Genomic DNA, 24,075 nt, shown 5'->3' with positions numbered 1-24,075 from the left:
TCCAATAGGAATCTTGTTTTAATACAGTGTGTTCACTGACAAAGTTGTACGAAATTGTCACTTCACGGATCCTGTCTGGAACTGCACAATTCACCGTCAAGCGCGCTACAATGTTTTCCCGATATTAGTCAAATATCACTCCATTAGGACAGTAACGGCAGGTTACCTGTGTTATAGGCGTTCCTGCCGGTAGCCGATAAGTGACAGTTACGTTCAACCTTTATCAGTGAACGAAAACGGTGTTGAGCAACCGGTGTGTCGTATATTGTCATATTAAATTGTATATTCGCACATTATAATTAGAAATTTATGATGTTTTGTTTCATCCATTCTTATCAGGTAAGTATTTACATGTAAATACATACTTATGCCATGTGCAGTTGAAACCTCCCCCGCCTTTCGTGAGACGAAATCTTGTGGTGTCCCGTTATGTGTCTTTGACAGATTAGGGTACGTCTCAGTTAAAAATAATTGTGGAACACTGCAATAAAGGATCTACCATCCAGCTATACTAGTGTTCTTTCTGTACGGTGTAGAGCGTCGTTATATAAAATCAGGCCTGTAGCCTATATTTATTTACAATCATGGCACTGTATAAAGTTGGCGACAACACGAAATGCCCTATTAAATACGCCACAATCGCTTCTTTATACATCCTTCCTAGTTTTTCCTTCACAGTCACCCTTCTAGTCTTTGCTGTAAAACTCCTCAGCAAAGAAAACGGAGTTAACGAGTTAAACTAGTAAACAGACAACTGGTGAATCAGCGTACAACAGGTAGGCGGACTGACACTCGCAATTCGCCATTAGGTTTCTGGAAAAGGGACATTGGCCTATTTTCAGGAGAGTATGGTCAGAACGCTGGGCTTGTAATCCTGGGGTCCCGGGTTCGTTTCCCGGTGGTGCCCGGATTTATAACCTGTGTTGGGCAAGGCCGTGGTCAAGGTATCATGGAGTTTTCCTCCGGGCTTCCCCGGCAAAACATTTCTGGATCATATGTCGAGGAAACATACAAACAGGTCCCTATCAGAGGGAACTTGTTCATAATGTCACCAGCGGTCGGCCCCGGCCCGATCGTACAAAAAAAAATGGTTGTGATGTGTGCAGTAGTTGTTCAAATGACGGCAAATATCTCCCGGAAGATGCAGTACAAAGAATTCTTTTCACACATTCCTATTCCTTCCTACCATAACCATCTTCAGTAAAGCCATATTAGATGATCAGCAGCTGCATGGACGTCTGGCAACGTTGCACAAGGATGTTCTTCTGGACAGAATCCAGATCGCCAACACAAGGACGTATCGTCTTTTATAGAACGAAAACAATGTGTTATTCCATTTTCATATCACACCCATGAGCGTCATCGATATTCATCTGTCAGTGTACAAGGAACTAGACAGATCTGGCATGGTTATCAGGCGGCCTGAATAATAATGCAAAAGTATGAGTTGCTTTGTTTGTATGCCAACTTCGCGATGAGAGCTTGTATGGTAGCTCCATCTGGTGAAGGTTACGAGAGGCAAGCGGAGAGAAAGAGAGAGTGACCTAGAAGTCAGTCATTCAGCTGATGTCTGAAGCTACGTCTGCTTTCAGTTTTTTTCCCCTCGCAAGTGAGAGATAAAGCCGGACATTTCGCGAAGCGTGACCGTTGTCAGTGTGCATTCGTGAGTCACCAACAATTAACAAGAGGCTCCGGTCCCCTACAGACAGTGCAAATATTGTGAATTCTGCTCAATGCAGACGACCTTGTCTTTATGAATCACAGGAACAAAGATGGCGTTCAGTTTCCAGCTTCGTCAAGGTGAGCGTTGTAATGCTGAATTAATATCACATTGAATAAGGTGGTCTGTTGGGTGTACGAGACTTGATTCGAAGGAGGCTGTGTTGGTCACCTTGGCATCGCTGTGGCTGCATTTGGCCTCTGTGACCGTGTGTCCCATTTTCCAGTTGTGCAACAAAGTCTGTTCCCAAACTGACCAACAGTGTATGAATGCCACTGAACATTTATGCAGCTTAGGAACTGAGCTTGAGATACGCGTAGATTCAATCTTAGATACTAACTTACATTAAAAGTTCACTTTTTAAGTCTTCTTTATGCTTTCGACTGAGCTAAGAACACGTCTGTCTGTCTGTCACCTCTTTAAGCACATTATTACAACAGTAACCTTGGAAAACGCTTTTGCAGCACTGACTAATTTGCATTGTCGCAAAAGTTCCTTGGATCGCATTGTAGAATCAAATACCATGGGTGCTTTTGATGCTAGTTTCATTTGCTATTTCATAGGTTGCGCTGCTGACGTCGTCGGCCATGATGTTGCGAAAAGAAACCTTCGCGATTTCAGTATATTCCAAAGAATTTGCTTTCACAATCGTATTTAAATACTAGTAATGTGCTAAATCGGACATGAGATTTGGAACGTGGAAAGTTAGGAGCCTGTCGGCCACGCTAGTTGAAAACAGCAGCAGAAGTATCGAAGCTTAGATTTAGTGGGAGTACAGAAGGTCAGATGGGACAAATGCGACATTAAACAAGAACACGATTACGCATTATTTTTTATAGAAAAGGAAATGCAGTTAAAGTAGCAGTTTTTTAGTCGTTCGTGTGTAATTGAATGGAACAATCCCCATACGTCTTTATGATAGATTTGTATATTTGCCTTACCATAATTTGCAAGTACGTTCTTTATAGTTTGATTTAGTTGTTATGTATGCAAATGCATTTTTCCAAATCTCATTGTATTTCTTGCACAGGTATAAAAGTGTTATCAAATGTCGAAAATTAAATTCCAGTGCAAACCTCCAAAACTGATCTTCTATTAAACTACTATTTTCGAGAAACGCAAAGTAACATTACAAATAAACACAAAAATAAGAAAAATATAAACATCAGTCTACATACTGTGTAGAAGAAGTAACTATGCAATGCAAGTTTGCAACACACTCGATCAGCCAGTGATACACACCAAATCAACTCTTCAAGTTAATTCTGGTGAACCCTTGATCGAATTCAGGCCCTGGTTATCCGGAGGCTTATCGCGGCTTCCGTCAATCCCCAAGGGCAAACGCCTGGCTGTACTTCACCCGCCATCCTCACCCGACGCATTTCCTCTAGGAATCGACGCTGGACTTGATCACTGCTCCATGAAAGCAAGAGGTTCACCGCGATAAGCCGGCAGCTGAGTGAGTAGCTTGTCTAGTCTAGAGACGCACACAAAGAGACAGGTTCTAGAGGAAAGTGAAGGACGAGCCTGTGAAATTAAACCTCGCGGTAGGCCTTTATTACATGGGCCTACTCATCACTTAGTTTTATTCCATGGCGTATGTAACGACGCTTTCTCAATTTAATAGGTTACTTGGCATCTAATGGGGTTATTGTACTTAATAATGTTTTGGAAACAATGTGGAAGAACGCTGTTTTGGTCCATTTTAATGTCACGTCTTTTCTACTTCTTCTTTGTCATCTCCCTCTTTGCCTTTATAGCGCCGGGGTTGTTTGCTCGGTCCACCCCCTCCATGCCTTCTTATCCCTTGCTAAGAATTTCATCTGCGTTAAACTTTTCCCCTTTGCCTGTCCTATTTCTTTAGTACCCAAGTAGCTCTTTCTAGGTCTTCCTCTTGTTCTGGTACCCTCAACTCTAGCTTCCAAAAATTGTTTCGTCTTTCTTTCATCTGCCATTCGAACATGTCCAAACCATTTCAGTTGTTTTTCTTCCAAATTTGTTTTAAGTGATTTAATTCCCACCTCTTTTCTAACATGTCTTTTCTCTCTTCTGTTCTTTCCGGTTTAACAATGTTTGTATATTTTCCGGTACCTTTTACGGGTCCCCAACTTTTTTTCAGTTGGCTTGATCTGTAGACATTCGGTAGGACTCCTTGGACGATGGATCGGCCCGTCGCAAGGAAGGCACGACATGTCTTTTCTTAAAGGTGTAATAATATTTTAACCCATTTGAAATATATAGTTAACATCTGGTTTGGAACGGTTAAGGCCTATGGATAATGCAGCGTAAGAAATACATACAAAATGTTTCTTGCTAAATTTGAAGTTCTACACGCAGATCGATTATAGCGTGTCTTAGTGAGAGTCTTAAAAACTTTGCATACCGTGCATTGTTATCTAAATATATCAAATCATGCATAACAACATAACTGTTTACACATTGAAAACACACTTTGTGCCAAACGCATTTCGACCTCACGAGGTCATCATCAGTGGCAAACAAATTAATTTATACTAAACCGTACAGTTCATTAGACAATGGTTTGTTATAAAGGTCGCACTTTATAAAACCATACTTTATGTAATACCACACTGGACGTTAATTTCACAAGAGTTGGTGTATTATCTAAATTGAGTTACTTGGCTTTATGTTCACTGGCCTGTTTGAGGTTTCCGTTGTTGGTCTACGTTGAGCCGTGGTTGCGTTGCAAGTGCCTGTGAACTTCAACGTTACGTGTAACAGTAATACCCACGTGTCCTTTGACACATTCAAAAATTTCATTACTACTTCTTTAATTGTACTAATTTATCTGAACTATTAAACAATTCTCGCTCCCATATAATGCTAAATACGTGATCACTCTATCAATTTTCATATCTTTTTTGTTAGTTATCATCACTTTAACGTTCTCACGTAACCCTTGATATCGATATAATTCATTTATACATTATAATCAGCTTAGAAGAAATGATTAAAATTTGAAGTTTCTTCAATAACTGAATTTAGCATAAGTTAGGCCTAATATTTTTCTTCGGATTAAACATTCCGATTTAAAAGACGCCACGACATTCTTTTTAAACAGATGTCTGGATGTCAGCAATAGAAATATTTCTATAAGTTATAATTTGACTTGTTTTCAGTCTGGCTGTAGAAAGCAAAACTATTGAAAATTACATTAGAAATTTATTTCTTGCAGCCAACAAGTACAGTCTGTATATGATGATATGTAAATTTTCGGTGTTACTCAGAGGGAGAAAGATCCAGTAGTTAGTTTCGGACTTACGTGCCGCCACTGAGCCATCGCGTGGGGTTCCGTTGTCTGTAGATGGCGGTCGTTATGGCAGCAGACAGACTGACGGTGATAATGTAGACAAGGACGGGTAGCTAAACATAAGTACAGTGGTAAAAGGTCACACCCTCCAAGTCCATAACGCCAAACTAACTCGGAGACTGACTATATAATCGAGGTAGTTCCGGCCCGTTTGTTTACATGCACTGTGGGCTGTCTAAACCATTTTAAGGGAGAACATTCAACCTACACATTCCAAGTTATTATGGATATCAATACCAAATAAATATAGATCCAGCAAGCAGTCGGTTAGTAATTTGTGAATTTCCTGCTTCTTATCAGTTTTTGTAGTAACTTCTCATCTACGGAATGTTACATTTCCAACACAAACTTATTATAACGGTATTTTTAAGCTTTTGTGGTATTATTACAACAAGAGATGTTCTTTGACGAAGATGGCTGTCTCCTGGGTTGTAGCGCCGTGTAGTATATTCGAAGCTTACTGACATGTCAGAGGTCCTTGCTGCCTCCATCATCAGCATCATGAGTCGCATCAAGGACCTCTGAAACGTCAGAATGTGAGAACGTCAACCCTTACGAAGAAAAGTACATTTACAGGATAATCATAGGTGTACTCCTCACCTTTTATTACTAGAGTAATTAAATCGAGGAGGATGTGATGGACGGGAAATGTAGCACGCATGGATATGAGAAATTCATACAACATTTTGATCGAAAGTCCTTAATGAAAAAGCCGTTTTGGAGATCTAAGAGTAGGTGGGAGGAAAATAATTAAGATTTATCTCAAAGAAATAAGATTATATGTGAGGATCAGCACTGGATTCAACTGGCTCTGGATAGGTCCAATAGATAAACTGTTAAGGAAGCGGAAATGGATCTTCATAACTGGCGGTTAATTTGCAGAACGGCTGAGAAACTTTGTGTTCTGAAGAACGACTGATTGAAGAAATGACTTAATGCAGAAAACTTCCTGGCACAGGATTAAAATTATATCTTCTTTTTGGTTCTGTAGCCCTATTGTAATCTTAGTATTATTTAATATCAGGGGTTTTCTGAATTCCATTTTGACAGACGATTCTGTAGATGAGTGATCAGACTACTATTAGGTCTTTACTTTTACAGAACAGTATACACATAAAGGCAGACAAAATCTGTTGTGAGCGGCATTCGAACCCACGATTCCATTATGTAGGCGAGTCTAACCCCACCCCGTCCGCAGAAGGAGAAGGGAGTCGGTGATTCTTTAAATTACTTTGGGGCTTGAATACTCCCCCGCACGTCGCTGTAGGCAGAACATTTCAAAATACAAAGCATCTTCACTTGAGGCATAGATCATACATCTGACAGCACCAGGGAGAAAGAAAATTAGTTCGCATCGCCCCACCGCAAAACACGAAACTTCCTAGAAATTACTCTTGATTATTGACTAATGTCTCTTGTATGAATGATGATTTATGGTAATATTGCTTGTGAATTGTGAAGGAATAGATGAGGTCTGATTCCAAGTATTAAACGACACTGATTTTTCATGTGTTCTAGGAATAACTTTCTCTAATGAATGGTTTGCCAAAGTAATTTGAAGACGAAGTCCTTTTCGGCTCCAAGTTACCAGTAGAACCCTTAACACTTTCTGGTCTTATGCGAAACATGATGTATCATGATCCATAAATAAAATTAAAGTAAACAGACCGTAAACGGTTAAAATATTCTTATGGTGTTGAAAAGTCAATGTTTTTACAATTTTTTCCCTTATAAGTTTCTTAAGTTTTGAAACCAAGGTATAATCTAATTCTCTGTAGGCCATTTTGCTGTCCTGCAATTTAAATTATGAATGAGCAATTTACATCAGAGATTTCATGTTCTCGTGGTGGCGAATATGAAGATGGCTGTCTTCTGACCGTTGAGCCGTGTAGTCTGATAAAGTTTACCGACGTTTCAGAAGTGTTTTCTGCCTCCATCATTAGGGCGATGAGTAAGCCACGCTCGAGGAATTGGCTCCCTTGTTTTTACCAATTGGTCCAGACATTGTTCTGCATTGTCCGACTGATTACATATCGCAAAATCATGGCTTAATCATCGTCCTTATGATGGAAGCAGGAAGCACCTATGAAACATCGGTAAATGTCTACCAGACTAGACGACACAACATTCTTGAAGGCAGTCGTATTCATGCGTTAAAAATTTCCCTCGTCATATTAAATGAGGATAGAATTCAATTCTTAAAATCATTAGACCAATAAAGTATTTAGTATCGTTTTGTATTATAATGCCCAATTTTACTTCCAAGGTATTCAGACTGGTATTATGTGTGGCAATGAGATATTACGAGGCATTATTTGTTAATTTAAATACAATTGAGACCATTCCCCTCTACCCGTTCCTCCCATCAATCCATTGTGGAGCCATGACCGCTATAGAGCGTCCTACTTGCAGCATACGACGAAAGATTTCAATAGTTACTTTCAGAAACAGACTATTTGGCTTGCTGTACACAATAGCGTAGTTATTCCACTTTACTCCATGATGTTATTTATATTTATTCGCTGACTGTACCTTAGTATAATTTCCTTGATGAAGACTGAAAATTTGTTTTAAAGGGCCGTAGACTGCCTTGTGTATATCCAATAGAGAAATATTTTAGAAGCGTCTTATTGCCTTATTGGAAACATCAAAATCCACGTATTTTCCAAATATTACATTAACTGTTACTTTAGTGCGGCGGTCGGACACTGACCAGCATTTAAGCCTTCTCACATAGCACTTCACCCTGCATGTGATTTGGACAAGCAAGTTATTAAATCGATAATCCTAAATGTTTTATTATATTTTGCTCATTTTTCACACCTCGCATATTTCAGGCATATCTGCATGCTGTTTTTCTACTAATCTAACAGCACAGAGAATTTCTTTTTCCGTGTTCTGGATTGAATGATGCTGTCATAAATGTAATATTGCACAGACTGTTCACTCAGATACGATATTACCTCATATTAGGCTACCGCTTCCTTCAGTATCCTGTCTAATTCATTATTAATTAATTACCCTATCATTCCCCGCTGTAAAATCTTAGTTGCAAACAGTGTCTTTAAATAAAGCATAAATAAGCATTGGGATGTTGCAGTTACAAAGAATTTTATACTGAAATTATCCGCGTGGATGTAACCCAAGCCAAGACACTTGTAAATTCAAGGGGACGCTACTACATGTTTCCACTGGTATGAAATATGTCGCTTTTTTACGTTTAATAAAATTTGACACCGTGAATAGTATAAACTTAATCCATAATAATAAGTAAATTATTTTGTCCTCATTAATTTACTATTAATTGTTGCAGAAACTTTGGCGACCCTTTTTATTTCTCATACGTTTCGACTTGCTTTCATTGTCACAGCGAGACTAACCTGGAAGCAGCCTAGTTGCTGTGAGTGTAACCGAGATTTAAACCCAGGACTGAGTACTTAAAATTTCAGTGTTATGATGTATGTGTTTAAACGTGTACTACTTCGGCGGGAATGGTAAATTTATATCCGAGATCTCTAAATTATAACACTTTTACTCTTCATAACTTCGCAACTGCGAGCGTGTATTGCGTAATCGTCCTTTTCCATTTCCATTTCGATTTTGTATTGGTTTTGTTGTGGAAGTGCATTAAATCTGTGCTTACAGCAAGATTAAAATTTGTAGGTAGTAGACACATGTCACGGCCTTACGCTGTTAATGCTGATGATAACGTTTAAAACCAGACGGTCCTTTTTTTGTTTTGTTTTGTTGAGTGCACTGTGTTTTTGTATTACCAAAACTATTATGCCGATAAAAATTAAGCTGTTAAGCACAGTGCGTCACAGAATACTTTCTTCACTTTCCTTTGATGTTAATTTAGTACAGCTAAGAAAATAAAACCCTTCGTTTCTTTGTAGTAAGTTAACTCTCATTGGTTCCTGAACCATCCAAGTTTTCTGTTTCGGCCTCTGCTTTGTAACCGTCCAGTAGTCTCTTTAATGGTCACCCAGTTTTTCGTCTTTCAACTGATCGGTAGTCATGTATTTGTTTTACGTTTTTCATTCTTCTGGCATGATCAAACCAGTTTTACTTACGCTGTGTTAATTTCTCTAATTAAGTTCATGTTGAGTCTTTCAGCGAATTTACTCTTAACAACAGAAATTATATATTCAAATAACTTGGATATCTCGTAGTTTAGTAATAAAGAATTTTGTATACTTTCGTTTTTTAACCTTTAACAGTCGTAACAGAGCTAAAAATATTACACAGCAGGATCAAATAGCCTATTACTCACAGAATTTTACATAATTAAACCGTGCATGTGAATAGTTCGTCTACCTCGTACCTCAGCGAGAAAATCTGCTGTTTCATACTGAGAACTAGTTTCATCTCCTGCAAGATCGTATCCACGTATTTTATAATGATGGTCGCGCAACATGTGCTAGTCGTAACAGCTTTGCCAGAATAGGAGTTTAAGATTACTTTCGTCTTAAAACGAGGCTACAGGCAGTGTTTTTAGACACGTATGTTGGTACTCTAACAGAAAAAGAAAAATCTCATTCGTTTTGGGTTACATCTTTCGCTCCTTTTAGGACTATCTGTGATTAAAAATGGTTGTTTTTCATATTCAGTTCTGTTTAGCAACTTTCGCATTACATTGACGGAGAATTTATGTATACTGTGTGTACTGAATTTACCATTCGGCTCTTGCAACAAGTCTTTCTGAGATGACGATGATAAAATTAAGGTTTACTGATTGCCTTGCATAAAGATTTTGTCTTCGCTACGTTTACATACAATGTCTTCGAATTTCGACACTGCAATATATTGGAGAGTGCGGTTGACAAAGATCGTTTTATGAATTATATCTTATGTGGTCCCACAGTAACCAGTAACTAACAGGCAGACAGACAGGATGGTTTTGGGATTAGAGAGTCTGACGGCGGTGAGTACAAAGATGGCTGTATTGTGGGTTGTAGGGCCGTGTAGTCTGAGGTCCTTGCTGCCTCCATCATCAGATCGATGGCTCAAGGACCTCTGAAACGTTGGTAAACTTCTACCAGATTACACGGCGCTACAGCCCAGAAGCTATCTGCGAAAGGGTTTTGACATGAAACCCTTTTTTGAATTAATAGTTCATATTGTTTGCAGTATGCAGTTGGTAGCTAAGCTGTAATGTGATGTAAAATGTAACGTATTATTAGAAACAGTATTAACATTAAAATTCTAGGATCAGTTAAAATTTCATTACCAACGTAATCTATTTGCTTAACAACGAAATTAATGAGTTAACATATTGTATGTGGGAATCCATAAGCTTTTAAGCACAAAAAATATTTTCACATTATAGTAACGAAGTGGAACTACAAAAAATATTTAGGCCTATCACATAGTTGACTGCGTCAGTGCAGAGGGTTCCATTATCTAGCTGTGTTAACAGCTCTACCATGGGAAAGCATCCCGAAGCGAAAATACGCTCATTTGCCTGTTGGACTGTCTGAAAAAGTGAATTTATTTTTATAAATGTACAGAGTGACTTTCGTCAAACGTACCTTCACTATCACACAATTCTTCGTTCCCACAAATTACAAAATGGTTGTTGGAGTCGTCGTTCTGTACTGCATGTGTATGTAATTATTACCAGGTTTATGCCTGAATTTCAACGCACGTTAGTCACTGCATTGTGAATGAAAGTATGGCAAACAGAATTAACGTTAAACACAAGAAGACAATGCAATAATTGTAGTACCAGTTGCTGCAAAAAAGGTTTTTAAAAAATGAAGAAAATGCTGGCTGTACGAATTTATTTGACGTTTGTGTAAATTATGTAGAACATACCTAAGTATGTGTACAAAAAGACTCGTTTATTTTGCTATATTCGTAACACAAACTATTTTCCATTTTGAATGTTAAAAATATGTTTAATTAAAATTTTATACTTTTTATCAGAATCAGTGTTGAATGAAACTCCCGTTTCGTTTTGATTTCGACTCGAAGTCGTCTTTTACGTTTTTCAGTGGAGTATCAGATAATTTTTGCGACGCGAACATTTTCAGTTCTTTGCCACACGAACTGAAACGGTCCTCTATGTTTTTTGTACAGCAACTTTTTAAATGTGGCCTCTCATATCACAAATTAACCGATCAGCACTCGACCAAAAGAAAAGAAGGGTTCGCAGAGTAATCGAGGTAAAAAAATGTCTTGTGCATGGATTTCCATGAAGACTGGTTTAATTATACATACAATAAAACACACATTTCTATCATAAAAAATAAAAAAGTACTTTTTTGCATAAAATAAATATATTTTATATACACGTAGGTTAATTCCACACAACTTGCATAATTTTCATTAAACCTATGAAGCCATTTTATTTTTACCTTTTTAAAAACTCATTCTCCTACGCCTCATTCTTTGGAAGTTTACGTGTGGAACAAGTTTGTCAGCTGTGGGTGTAAGACTTATAGAACCTTTTACATTCATTGGCGAACAAGGTATACAGTCATGGTAGACATAGTCTGTTTCCCCCTGCCACTGCTCGGACTTCAATTAGAAGGAATCTAATTGCATTGTCGCCAAACCAGAGCTACGAGAATCAATCACAGGCAGCCAACCCCCCCCCCCTCCCCCCCCCCCCCGCGCTCTGCGCACTGCCTAGCGTGACAGCTTGTCCTGAAAAATGAACGGACAACTAATTAAAATAACTGGAGACCAGAGAGAATGCTGCCAAAAAGAGAGGAGACTAGATGAAGCAAAAACAAAGAAGCAAATGGAGGCTGCTCTTGAGATACACAGATTTATGATATTGTTACTGAAATGAAACTAACAGACAGACACGTTGTTACTGACAGATTCAAACATTTTACACCTTTGTTTTGAACCTCGTCCAATTGTTGACAGGGCATTATTAGTGCTAAAGAACAAATAATTTGTAACGGTAATGGTATATAGCTTTGTCTAGATGTCTCACTGCTGTTTACAAGAATCGGCAGAGTAATTTATACAACATATTCAGAACTATATTGAATCGATCTCTCGATGTTTCTGATCTCAACATTAGTGCTTCAATAATCATAATCGATATACACACAGCAGTTATTACAGAGGAAATAATTTCGTAATTTTCACTGGTATGAATCATGTCACAGTTTTTTTTTTTTTGTTTTTTTTTTATGTTTTGAATTTCTTGAATCAAATTCTTCGCCCCCAGTCGAAAATAACAAATTTTAGCTGAAAAATATTAAACACGTTCTTTGGGCATCCAGTTGTTAATGCACGCATTTCAGTTTCTGTGAAAGAGATATGATGAATGTCATTAACTTTAACAGCTGCTTTGGCATGCAACCCGTTCTCAAGCAGAAAGGATGCTCTTTGCTGTCATTTCGAAACATGGCTGACGTGCTTGGGGCATTGTATGGGCGAAACAGTAAGGTAGTAGGGAGTGAACGGGGAAAGTGGGGAGGGGGGCACATAGTGACGGAACTGGGTGAATCATAGTTGGTGAGGCCGAAAGCAGGGCGCCAGCGGGACGCAGTCCGCTGTAGTGGTGCCATGCTCAGTAGGAATAACTGACGATAGATTAAAATACTGAATTTCGCGCATTGATACATTCAAATCAGTTAACGAAATGCGGTTCAATGCTATTAAACGTCGAGACCGAGTCGGTATCACTTCTGCTTTGTGTTCGAGAGGCCCCACACTAAAATGTCGGCTAATCTGACAAGTTAAGCGTGGTTTTCCCCCGTCCTTCCAAATGTCAGGATAGTAATTTCTTAAATTAGATCTCGACCGCTTTCTTCTATAGTTTCAAATTAACTACTTGTACTATAACTAGGCGATATATAGGCTTAGTCTGAGCTGCTGACAGTGTCGTTTAATGATGTGTATATAAATTAACATTGTATTCAGAAGAAAATGGCTTGCGTATTGGGTTACATAATTGCGCGTAATTAATTGTATAGGTTATAACGTTATGTTGGGAAAGTAGCTGTGATTGATAATTTGAAAAAGGATGCAGAAGGAAGCGATGGTGTCTAATTGTAAGATAATACCCGGCATGTTTCTGTAGCGTCTGAATAAAATCACGAGAAATCTGAACGGCTGATTCTAACCCTCAAGGTCCCTTAGTCCCGGAATCGCTGCGATATTCGATTGTACACCGTGGTTGGTTAGCCTGAGTTTCGTTTGGTTGGTTGACTGGTTAGTTAGGGGGACATTTGTTAGACGTATGTTAATTCTTATTTTTTACAGATACTTCAAACTTTTAAAAATGAAAATTATTTCGACAGGAATTAGTTTTTCAAGTATTGAGTTCAAAAACTGCATAAGTTTATCAGCATCTCTTGGGTGCTTGTCGTACTAATGTAGGAATGATTATACGTTACCTTGGGCTTCTGAGTGAGAACAAGAGGCAGGCACGTCAGAGAATCAGGAAATGTCCTAGATTACTGAGAGGTATTTGTGTGAAACGGACTATCTAGGCATGAATTCTGTTGTTGACAAAAGATATTCAGTGACAACCATAACGAAAAAAGTTTCAAATAATTGTTTTAGGTTTGTGTTATTTTTGTATGTATTTCTGTGTGATAAGCGTCTTTTAAGACATTTTGTAGCATTAGTTCTGATCTTTATGAAACGCTGTACACCTAAATGAATTTTGCCTCATAAAGCTCACTTAATCAAATGTTACAAAATTATTTAAGTTATTTTAAAAATGGAACGTATATATACGTGTCATTCCATTATGCTTTCACTTCATGCCTTAAATGCAAGAACTCATAATCATCATACGCTAGTCTGGCTGGAGATTTGACCTCGATTCGAAAGTTCTGCCTCTTTCGGCAGACATTTACAGTTGCGCGTTCCCACCTAGATGAAGTCGGGCCACCTCATCGGTTCCAAGTGAGATTGGAGCCAAGGATCGATTTCTTGGTCGTGCTTCGTAATTCCCTGCGTATAACCAACATGCAAGGCGAACAGTGGCGCACAGATTTCTTGTATCGATTTCATGAACGGAAAACATGAAATAAATGAGAGAAGAAGGGAATTGTCTTGGGGTTAGACTTAGCTCGTTACGTACCATTGGCGGTGATGGTGATGAAGCGGCTGTTTGCTGCGGTAGAACTGAGTTTGCAGCAGGGTCCGTTTTGAAAAGCTGAAATTATCCCTTACGATACCGCACTTTTTATGTACGTTACTTAGTCCATATACTGAATCATGTCTTAATTCAACTGAATCCAGTTTACAATTCTACGTCTTACTTTCCCATGACTCATTATGACTGGAGTTTACAATCCGAGGGTGTAGTTTGTGTCGTTTGCGTATACATGTGTTCCAAAGTTATGTATACGCATATTCATTGAATGAAATAAAGACATCTTAATAAACTATTACACATGTCAACATTGGCATTTTTAGATTAAGCGTACAATTAATTTCTTTTTTCATCTGTGGTATATTGTATATGTAGAAATAATTCCGGAAAACGTAAGTGAAAAATACCACATCGGTACGAGATCCTCAGTAGAAAACCTCTGTTCTATATTTTACCGTGTGTAGAAAAATATACGAGCCAGCTATGAGTCTCGAAAATTACTGATCTGAGCTAAACGAACGCTGAATCTATCAAGTTATGTGCTAATGCACGCCAGAATGGCACATTGCCTGGCATGCTTTGATGGTTTAGATTCTGATCGGCATCTATATGCACCATCTCCTAATGCCTGCCCTTTCTTCACATCAGTCCATGTAAACGTGAAAACAGCTCTTGGAGTACTGAACATTACTGGCAAGATATCAGATTATGGCTCAGAATACTTAAATGTCTTGCAAAGAAAGGTGTGATTCCATTCCAACATTCTGCGGTAGAACGAAAAAGGTCTCCCGTTGTTAAAGAAGTTACATTGATTTTATACACGACCGATTAAAATGACCGCGCGAATATCCCAACAACTTTATAATTAGTGTAAAGAAAGTGTGAAATCGCCAATTTTCTTTCACGATTTCTTTACGTCTTCTGTATGTGAGATAAACAAATAAATAATACATATTACAGTTTTCGTTTAGAAGGATGTAAATATTCGCTTTCATAAGGTTCGAACATTGCGGGAATTTATACGCATATGTTTAACTTTTTGGTTAACAAAAGAACTGCAATGTTTTTTCGTACGTTCAGTTCAGCGTACATGTATTTTTCCTGGATACGTATGTGCACAAATATTTACTGTGTATATGCGTACCCCATCCCCTGCTGCATTTGAATAATGTTCTTGTGTAATTGTAAAAGGACAATGTTTGGTGGTTTGATACGATCATGAAGACTTTTTATATTAAATGTTTATTGAATGAGTTGTAGCAATATCTTGTTGAAACCGAACTGGTCGCCATTGTCAGATGGTTAAACAACAATCATGGCTGCATGCAAGCAGTTTATGGCGAACTCTTCACCCGAAGCCATAGGTTCCAGAACCTCTGCGGGTCTGCATAATCTATTTAATTTTATATTATATTTTATAACAAATACAAACATTTGCTATTTTAAAAGTAAGAATCTTGTGTAATTCATTTTAGTTTGTATTTGGCTTTTTAATAGCTTCGTTTGTCATTATTTATTGGTTATCCCTTACTCCTTTTGGCAGTTTCAATGTTTTGACAGCCCGAACTGTGCGAAACACGACGTAATTTTTGTAATTGTTGCTGTAACCCCCCCCCCCCCCCCCCCCGGAATATGATGGTAGAGAAGGCAACTTTACTGACTCCACATGGGCTTAAATTCGTGCATAAATTTACATATTTCGTTCCTTATGACATGTGTTCAATTTAATACGTAATGTAACTAAACACGTTTAGATGTGCTAGTATCGGTATGGACCATTGTTTAACTGTACAAATGGACACAGCATGGTACCGGTCCTCTGGAAAAAAACTCGTGTTTTACCGGATCATCAATTAGGTTTCACTGCCAATAAAATTCTCTGTGCACGCTAATTTGGCGCCAGGAGACGACTCTGAAATGAGACAGAGATATTAAAACGAAGCCAAAATTTGTTTCAAACTTTCATTTCTCGTTCGTTCACGATAACATTATTTGCGTCATGCCACACCCACTTCCATCCATGACATTTTTCATTCGACACGGCCCAGTATCAGGTACAGTCACAGAAACAAATTAGTAGGAACTACAAAGATTGTGCAGAATATAATGGAAAAATTTAACATGGCTGCACTCTAGGTTGTTGCGCCATGTAGTCTCATCGCCCTGATGATAGAGGCAGCATGGGCCTCTGAAACGTCGGTAAACTTCTACCATACTACACGGCGCAACACCCCAGAAGACAGCCATCTTCAGAATCACCGCCCTGAAAACCTCAAAACCTACTAAGAGTGATATTGTCTAAATCACCACACTGGGCAGGGACTAATGTTTGTCACGTCTCTTTTACAGAACCTTCCGGAATTACAGACGATAACCATCACCGCAACAACCACTTTCTGAAACTGAAATGGCCAGCTTCTCTTCATACGTGAGTGTAAGTCTGTCACAAATGACATTCGAAACGTTGTTGTTTATAATTTTATGGATACAATTTAATCGAATAATTTTACGTATTATGACGGACCATCGTCAGAAACTTCGAGTAATGAATCTGTAAACAATAGCTGTTATATAATTAAGGACACATTTCTTTGAATCTTCAGTGGACAAGGCATTAGTGTTTACCGAACAGTAAAATGTAATGCTTTCTCTTATTCCCCAACCACCCAGGAAATTAAATTATATGCGCTATTAGCGTAAAACATCAGTGAACAAATAATGCAATATTACTGCAAAATTGTACTGCGTTGTTGTGATTTGTCTCTGTTAGATTTAATCTCGATTACCTTCCTACACAGGAGAAGATTCCTTCATTGTGCTGTTAAGAGAACTCTCAACGATTTGTTCATATTTTCCCCTTGAGTCTATCGGCTTTCTTTTCTGTGTAGAAATTAGAGGGCATTTGAAGACTTGTGAAGGAGAGCACGTACAGCTTTCTGGCTGAGTTCCGGTGGCAAGGGACAGACGAATGGATTACATTGATTTTTAGAGTACACTGCCAGTAGCATTACCCTTCTGTAGAGAACAGATTTGTATTAATTTACATCTAATTGGCTGAGAATGCTTATTGAAATAAAGTACAGTACGTCGTTTGCTTCTAAATTCAGGCTTTTCAAACAAGGTACTGATTACACGTTTCTCTTACGGTGCTGTTTAAATAACTGAGGTTACGTATTGTCGACCTGTGTAATCATGAACAGGGGTGGATGTGGCAGGAACCGGTTGTGCCATATAGACTGTGTAGCTCAAAATTTCCGGATGAATTAATAACGTTGTGCTAGACAGCCGTGTTTGTTTGAAGATATTGTAATCATTATTTGCTTGAATGTTTTGAAGAAATCAAAGCAAATTGTTCGTGTCTTAGAGGAGGCATTTGAAAATGGCAAAAATTTATTGTTCGTAGTTCGCTTATATAAACTTTTAAAAAGAAGATACGCAACGTATGGACACTGGTCCATTAAATGAAGATCCAAATGATTATGACTAAATCGCACCTCAAAATTTGTACGATTTCTATTTTATCTGATGACAAAGACAAATTTTCCGAGGCCCTGTATAGATTGTTTTTTTGGTAATACAGGTAAAGACAAAAATAACTTATCCAATGTGTTACACAGCTCACATAAATGAACATCGTTTCTGGTAATTTTAATTAGCAAAATTAATGCACGTGGGAAGATCTCTGGCAGTGACTGAGTATTGTCACACAAAATATATATTTATCTCAAACCGAAATTGTCTGCTCTTACCAAATTTGGTATGTGATTATCAGAAGAATTCTCTCTACTTTAAATTGGAACTTCATCCATTTGCGTTTTCAGAATATTGGGATTATAAGTTGGCTTAAAAACAATCCATACAAATAAAACACTAATTAAACGCGACATTCATTATAAAACGTGAGAAGTGCGTTCCCAGTTTATGGATGCTTTAGCGGGACACAGCTCCATTGCGCTTCAGTAACGCCTTGTCGCAGCGTCGAGAAAACTTTGTACTAAGCAAGGTGCATGTAGAAACAGTGCAAGCAGCTGTCCGACTTTCTCATGTTCTCAGTTGACGCTGACATTTTATCAGATTGAAGAAAAGTGGTCACGTGATCTTGCAGGGTTTTATGCATTTGATAACATATTTAGTATTTAATTCACATAAGGCGTAGTTTACTCTCACATTTGTTTGTTACCGACGCACTCGTCCGCTATTTCCAGAGCAAACTTTCGTGTTCGAAGAACATGGTAAATCCCTGTTGTCATGTTCCTTTATGTGTGGCCTGGATATGGTGTATATATCTTACCATGTTCTCTAGAATGCATTAAATGTAGGTCTAATTAAAACACGGAAAGCTGTTTTTGAGAAAACGCCCGTGTCCTTCAGCTTTTACGTTATCTGACCACAAACTTTAAAACAGAAGTTTCATTTCACACGCCTTCTGTTTGGTTAGATATGAAGATAATTTGCGAAATGCGGTTATGTAATGAGGAGAGCTCAGACAACTGCTGGCGTTACAAAGACAAGATTTTGAACACTTCCGTACCAACATCCTCTTCTCGTGTTGTGATATAGAGCTGTTCGTAAAAGGATTTCCATTTAACTTGGATCAGATGTTCCTAAACCGAATTTGTGAAACCCTAGAACCCAAACCCCCAACTCTGTCGATAAGAACCGCTCGCATTTATGGTACGTTAGCTAATCGTAGAAACATTGCTAATAACAGGCAACAAGAACATGAGGACTAACACTGGAAACAAGAAGAAAGTTGCAGATTCGTTCCTATACTCATGAGTTATTTACTCAATTATAAAATGAAGGACGAAATTCTGGTATTGCCAGATGATATGTCCAGCAGGTTTTCGATTATGAGGGCTTTTATGACGTTCTTATTCTGGGTTTTTGTGCCGTGTAGACACGTCGATAGATTCAAACGTTTCGGAGCAACATGCTTTCTCCATCTTCAGGATGAAGTGGCGATTCTTGGAAGTTGAGGGATTTTTTTCGGGTTGGAAGTAGTGAAGGCTAAGTGAGTGGGCCAATCAGGGACGAGGACTGATCGGTAGAAGATACCAAGCTAACAGGGTGTCTCCAAGCAGGTGTCAAGACAGGAAGGACCAGTCAGATCGTGGGTAGAGAAGTTGGCCCTTTTCAGGGCCCACCAGACAACCGTGTTCCTGGTGAGAGCATGTCAGGAATGAGAGGCTTCAATGACTTGCTCAGAGAGAAGCTGTCCTTCCTGTTCATGTTGGGATCTTGCTAGATCTCTATAGCTTCACTTATGATCCGGTCCATTTGTCTCGACTTCTTGGCCTGATTACTGGCGTTCTGCAGCTGTATACGATGGCCCGGGTTGATGCTGTTTTCGCCCACCGCAGACGTCTAGTGATGCTACAGACGGAATCGACAGACAGACTGTTTCCGGGACGAACCTCTTTATTATTAAATTTTCCCCATTTTTGTGGATTTTTTTCGTCTCTCTTAGAAACATGACGCCTTGTTCCCAGACATCCGTCACACATGGTGTCTTCCCTTGGAATCAAAGTCAAAGTATCACACCCTTAGGCTATAGTACAACACGTAGTATTATAGATTTGTATAGAGACCCATTAATATTTAAGTTCTTAGGATTTTGTGATTAAAACATAAGCATATTTTAATGTTTATGTCATTAAGAAATTATGTTATTTATAACAGGCCCTGTGTATTCTTGCTTGTCCGTATTCTGAGCACTTGCCTTGGCGGTAGCTCGTGATAGACCGATGGCGGTTTTAGAAGCACGTCCACACTGGCAAACACTGTATCTTGCTTTATATTTCCAACGGGAAATAAGAAACACGGGAGTATTTCATTTGTGGACGAAACTTGTTTGAAAAATGTTTGCCGACGCTCCTGACAATGTTTGTAAGCGTGTACAAGTCATAAATTTCAAGAATTTATTGTTACAATACGTTTGAAAATTTTCCGCTACATAAACATGTTATCACAACCACATTAATTAAAGAATGCTACGTGCTGTTTGTCCAACGTAGGTCGTATTAACTAGATGGAACTATAATGAAAATAAATATAATTTACACACGTGAAAAACTGTTGTTGTTTCAAAGCCACTTCATTTGTGTCAGTAATGTAAAAGTTTCACATTTAGCAACTCGTCTCTTTCATCTGTCCAACAGAGTATCGTGCTCAAATAAAATATAATTTGCGCCTCCTTCATTTACTGATGCACACTCTACAGCGTGGAAGTTTACATTATTACGGAATATGGAAATGGGATTGTGTTGCCAGAGTCTCTAAATGCAATAAATCAATTTTATGTTTAATTTTATTTTCTACAGTCGGGCACAGAAATGCGTAGGAAGAGTTCCAGCTACTGGAGACGCTGTCGCGTCATTGTGGCGTCTGTCCGTCCGTCCTTCCGTACACTCGCCGGCCAGCACAAGATCAGCCGTGACTCACAAACTTTCACATGCACCATCACAAGTATTCTAGTCGCCTAGTCGCCTCACCAACACGACTCCTCCTTCATTGATTTTCAGGTTACTTAATGGCTCTGATACAAGTGCAGTTTTATGGCGTCCAGTAAGGTGAGAAGATGACAATATGCCGGTGCCAGGTAAAAGGGCATAAGTCCAGAAATTATAACCGAAATATGATTCCTATTTAACAGCCACTATTTTATATTACCTAAAAATAACAAAACTCTCACTTCAGCATTAAGTTCATGTATAAATTGTATAATTCTGTTTGCATATTTTTTTTTAAAAAAATTTGTAAAACTGATTTTTAAGAATTTTCCGAAAATTGGTTAGATTTCAATGGACTGCGTGGCACATCATCCTAGAAGAGTATTTATTTCTGGAAGATGCTTCCAGTTTAATAAACTGACTGTCTGAAATGCATTTACCAAGGTACCGGCGAAATTATTTTTCATATATTAAAGTTTGTTTTTTTGATGTACGTTTGTTGAAAACATCATTTCTGGAGTTGTTTTATTTTCACTCTCATCTTACTGACACTATGTGTAATGACAATCGGTCACATGAGTATGGGAGTAGGGTCACTCCCAAAACGTGGATATATTTATAATTACTCCCGCTATCTTTATAGGCTTTCTGGACAAAGAATAACTGACAACAATCCACCTGAATATGGACTCCGGAAACATATTGTGTGTCAAATACATAGTGTCCCATCGGCTCGAGGGCATAGGTCAACTCTGTTATTAGGCAAAATTCGGAAAATTTAAACTGGAAATTTTTTTGCAAATATAATGTTTCCAATCTCACGTGTCGACAATCTTTTTTACGTAGAACAAGCCGTACGGTGTTAAACTCTTTGTATTAACAACAGTAAAGAGTTAGTCAATGATGTTAACAGGACAGCGAAAGGGGGGGGGGGTGTTTTAAGTGCAGGGGAAGCGGTAGGGTAGGATAAACAGGTACTATAAGAAACACGAAGTGAGAGAAACTAGGAAAACAGCGAACTATCATATCAACCGTAACATTTAACGTTTTATTATTGGTGATGTAGAGTGCAGTACCGTAATGGCTCGTCCTAGTTTAAAAAAGCCCAACACTTGGAACAGGAGTTATCGTATGGCCTTGGACTTTCTGGACAGACTATATCTACGACAATGAACATAATCCAACATTATTGTCAGTGTTACAAACCTTTAGATAAATGTTGTTCAGTTAATTCATTATGCTGTTTCAACTGTAATAGTCATAAGTTTAAACTGAGATGGAACTTATAAGGAAGAGGTATTCCCAAATTTCAATGTATCGTGGTAAAACTGTATAGAATCGTAATGAATATTTGTACTTTAAAATAAGAGACAAAATTGTACATTAGTATTAAACAACGAGTAACATTTTCGATTGTTATGTTTCAGTCTTCAGAGATTTAGATAGAATACGTGAAAATAAAATATTCTGACCTAAACGATAGCAAAGCATTTCTTGAATTTAATCTCCTCTGAATTGTAACACAAAAATTTTCATTTGTTAATGTCGTTCCTCAGTAAACTTAAAATTATTTATTTCTTATTCTTATGTGCTGTTTACAGACTTGAACGAAAGACCAATTTTTTTCTGCTTTTATTTCTGTACCACTAGCTTCTGACAGAATTTATTTATTCTACGTGATATGTCTCTTTGGCGTAGTAAGTTTGTGTTAACACTGTGTATGTTTTGCATCACGCCCTGATTTTCTTTGGCTTCTTATTGTGTCGATAATCTTGAATTTATTATAATAGAGAGTATCCTGTTACCGGTGTCAGAGTTCGTTGGAAAAAATAAAAAAAATGCTTCAGAATAAACGACAAAGTAACTTGGAGAATCCGATGAAACTCATTCAAAAGTGCTTTCCTACCCAGAACTTCTAAAGAAAGAATTTCGCCTGTGTAAAAACCCGAAAACGACTATTTAAACAGAGTAATAAATAATCACGTAAGTTATAAAAACCAAACTTCCTGCAAAATATCCACAGAATACGAATGTTTTATCAGGAGCGAAGAACAAAAGTATTTTTTTATTCATTCGGACGGCCATGCCATAACTCTGTTCGTCGCGCTGGCTTCTCACCATGGACTTCCGGTTTAGTCCATGTGGAATTTGTGGTGGATAAAGTGGTTCAGAACCAGGTGTTTCTTCGAGTTCTTCTGTTTTTCTTAGTCAGTATTATTCCATAGCTGCTCCATATTGACCCATGTATCATGTGGGGACTGGATAATGGATCAGTTACCGACCGAATTTCTTAGTGGCATGGTCTCGCTTAATCGTAACTTTTCACAAATGTACAGTTTTTGTAGAGAATCAGAAAAAAATTGCTGTTACCATGTTTACGGTACCTGATTAGGCCAACACATGAAATGCTGTCGCTATGGTTTCTACGACTAAGACCTATGTGTTTTATAGACCTACATCGAGAATGCTGAAAATTGTTGCCTTACAGAAAAAATATATCACGTGCCTAAAGTACAGATTTCAATATTCAATAAGTCTTTGTTACGATAATCATTGCAGCGATGGCAAATCGTGGCCTGCGATTTCACAAAATAATAAATAGTAAATCAACATACGTTAGCGTTGGCCATTGGTGAATCATCGAATCTAATGTAGGAGTTCAAAATGATCACTGAAATAATGTAGAGATTAGATAGACCTAATTGAAATCTAATTAGATTGTTACATCAAATTGTAAATGCGTTTGTGAAACTTTTAAACAGTCAAATAAGTATTACAACTAATTATAAATAATTAGTTTTTGCTATATTGTAGATTATAATTAAGATGATTCTTTAATGAGCACAGGTTTATAGTATTATCTCTAGCGTTTGCATACTGTTAATAAATAAAAGTAGATTATGTTTGTAAGAGATCTATATTAAACCAAACTTTGTAAGACAGTAAACAGACAATTATCATCTGAAGATGGCACTAATGAGACGAAATATATTGTTATTTTTAACATGCTATATCGTGTGTTAGACTGAAATTATATAGTAATTATTATTAAGACTTACAGGCTGTTAATTTAACATTGCTTTAAAGTTAAGGATAATTATAGTTATCCCTGGTACTTAACAAAGCATCTGGTCATGCAAACATATGGGGGAGTACGAAAAAGTTGTAACCTCTAGATGGAAATGAGTGGTTAGCTCACTCCCCGCTCGCTTCGTCACAAAGAAAAGAACCCCGGTACCATTGGACAGGAGTCTGAGTGAATCCCAGAGCCGGTATGAATATTGTTGACAAGGAGAAAAATCATTTTCTACCGTAATTGACACCCAACTTCCAGCTCTTATCCTAGTAGATACTGTGCTGACTGAGTTAATCTGACACCCTTAACACAGCAGTAGAGATTACTTTAAACTTTACCTGAATGATGATTTTTACAGTTTTGAGTGCTATGGAGGCCTTGACCGCTTCCATCTGCATCACTCATAATTTCAACAGTCCAAAC

The 24,075-nt window shown here is 38.0% G+C and overlaps 1 long non-coding RNA gene across 3 annotated transcripts; it reads left to right on the top strand.

The window, feature by feature from the left end:
- Positions 1-1,510: 1,510 nt before the first annotated feature.
- On the top strand, positions 1,511-23,587 carry LOC147875060 (uncharacterized). 3 transcript variants are annotated; one of them, XR_015535245.1, is made up of 3 exons: positions 1,511-1,800; positions 16,474-16,552; positions 20,448-23,587. It is a non-coding gene; the product is annotated as an uncharacterized LOC147875060 (long non-coding RNA). The 3 variants fall into 3 exon arrangements; XR_015535246.1 differs by having other exon boundaries at positions 1,521-1,800; positions 16,474-16,558; XR_015535248.1 differs by lacking the exon at positions 1,511-1,800 and adding an exon at positions 2,481-3,179 and having other exon boundaries at positions 16,474-16,558.
- The last annotated feature ends 488 nt before the right edge of the window (positions 23,588-24,075 follow it).

This window comes from Zootermopsis nevadensis, unplaced genomic scaffold (assembly GCF_977971745.1).
Source record: "Zootermopsis nevadensis isolate Lab colony 2312 unplaced genomic scaffold, Znev_1.0 Znev_ptg000002l, whole genome shotgun sequence".
Taxonomy (NCBI): Eukaryota; Metazoa; Arthropoda; class Insecta; order Blattodea; family Termopsidae; genus Zootermopsis; species Zootermopsis nevadensis.
The sequence above is the reverse complement of the archived record's forward strand: the minus strand, read 5'-3'. Positions and strand labels throughout refer to the sequence as shown.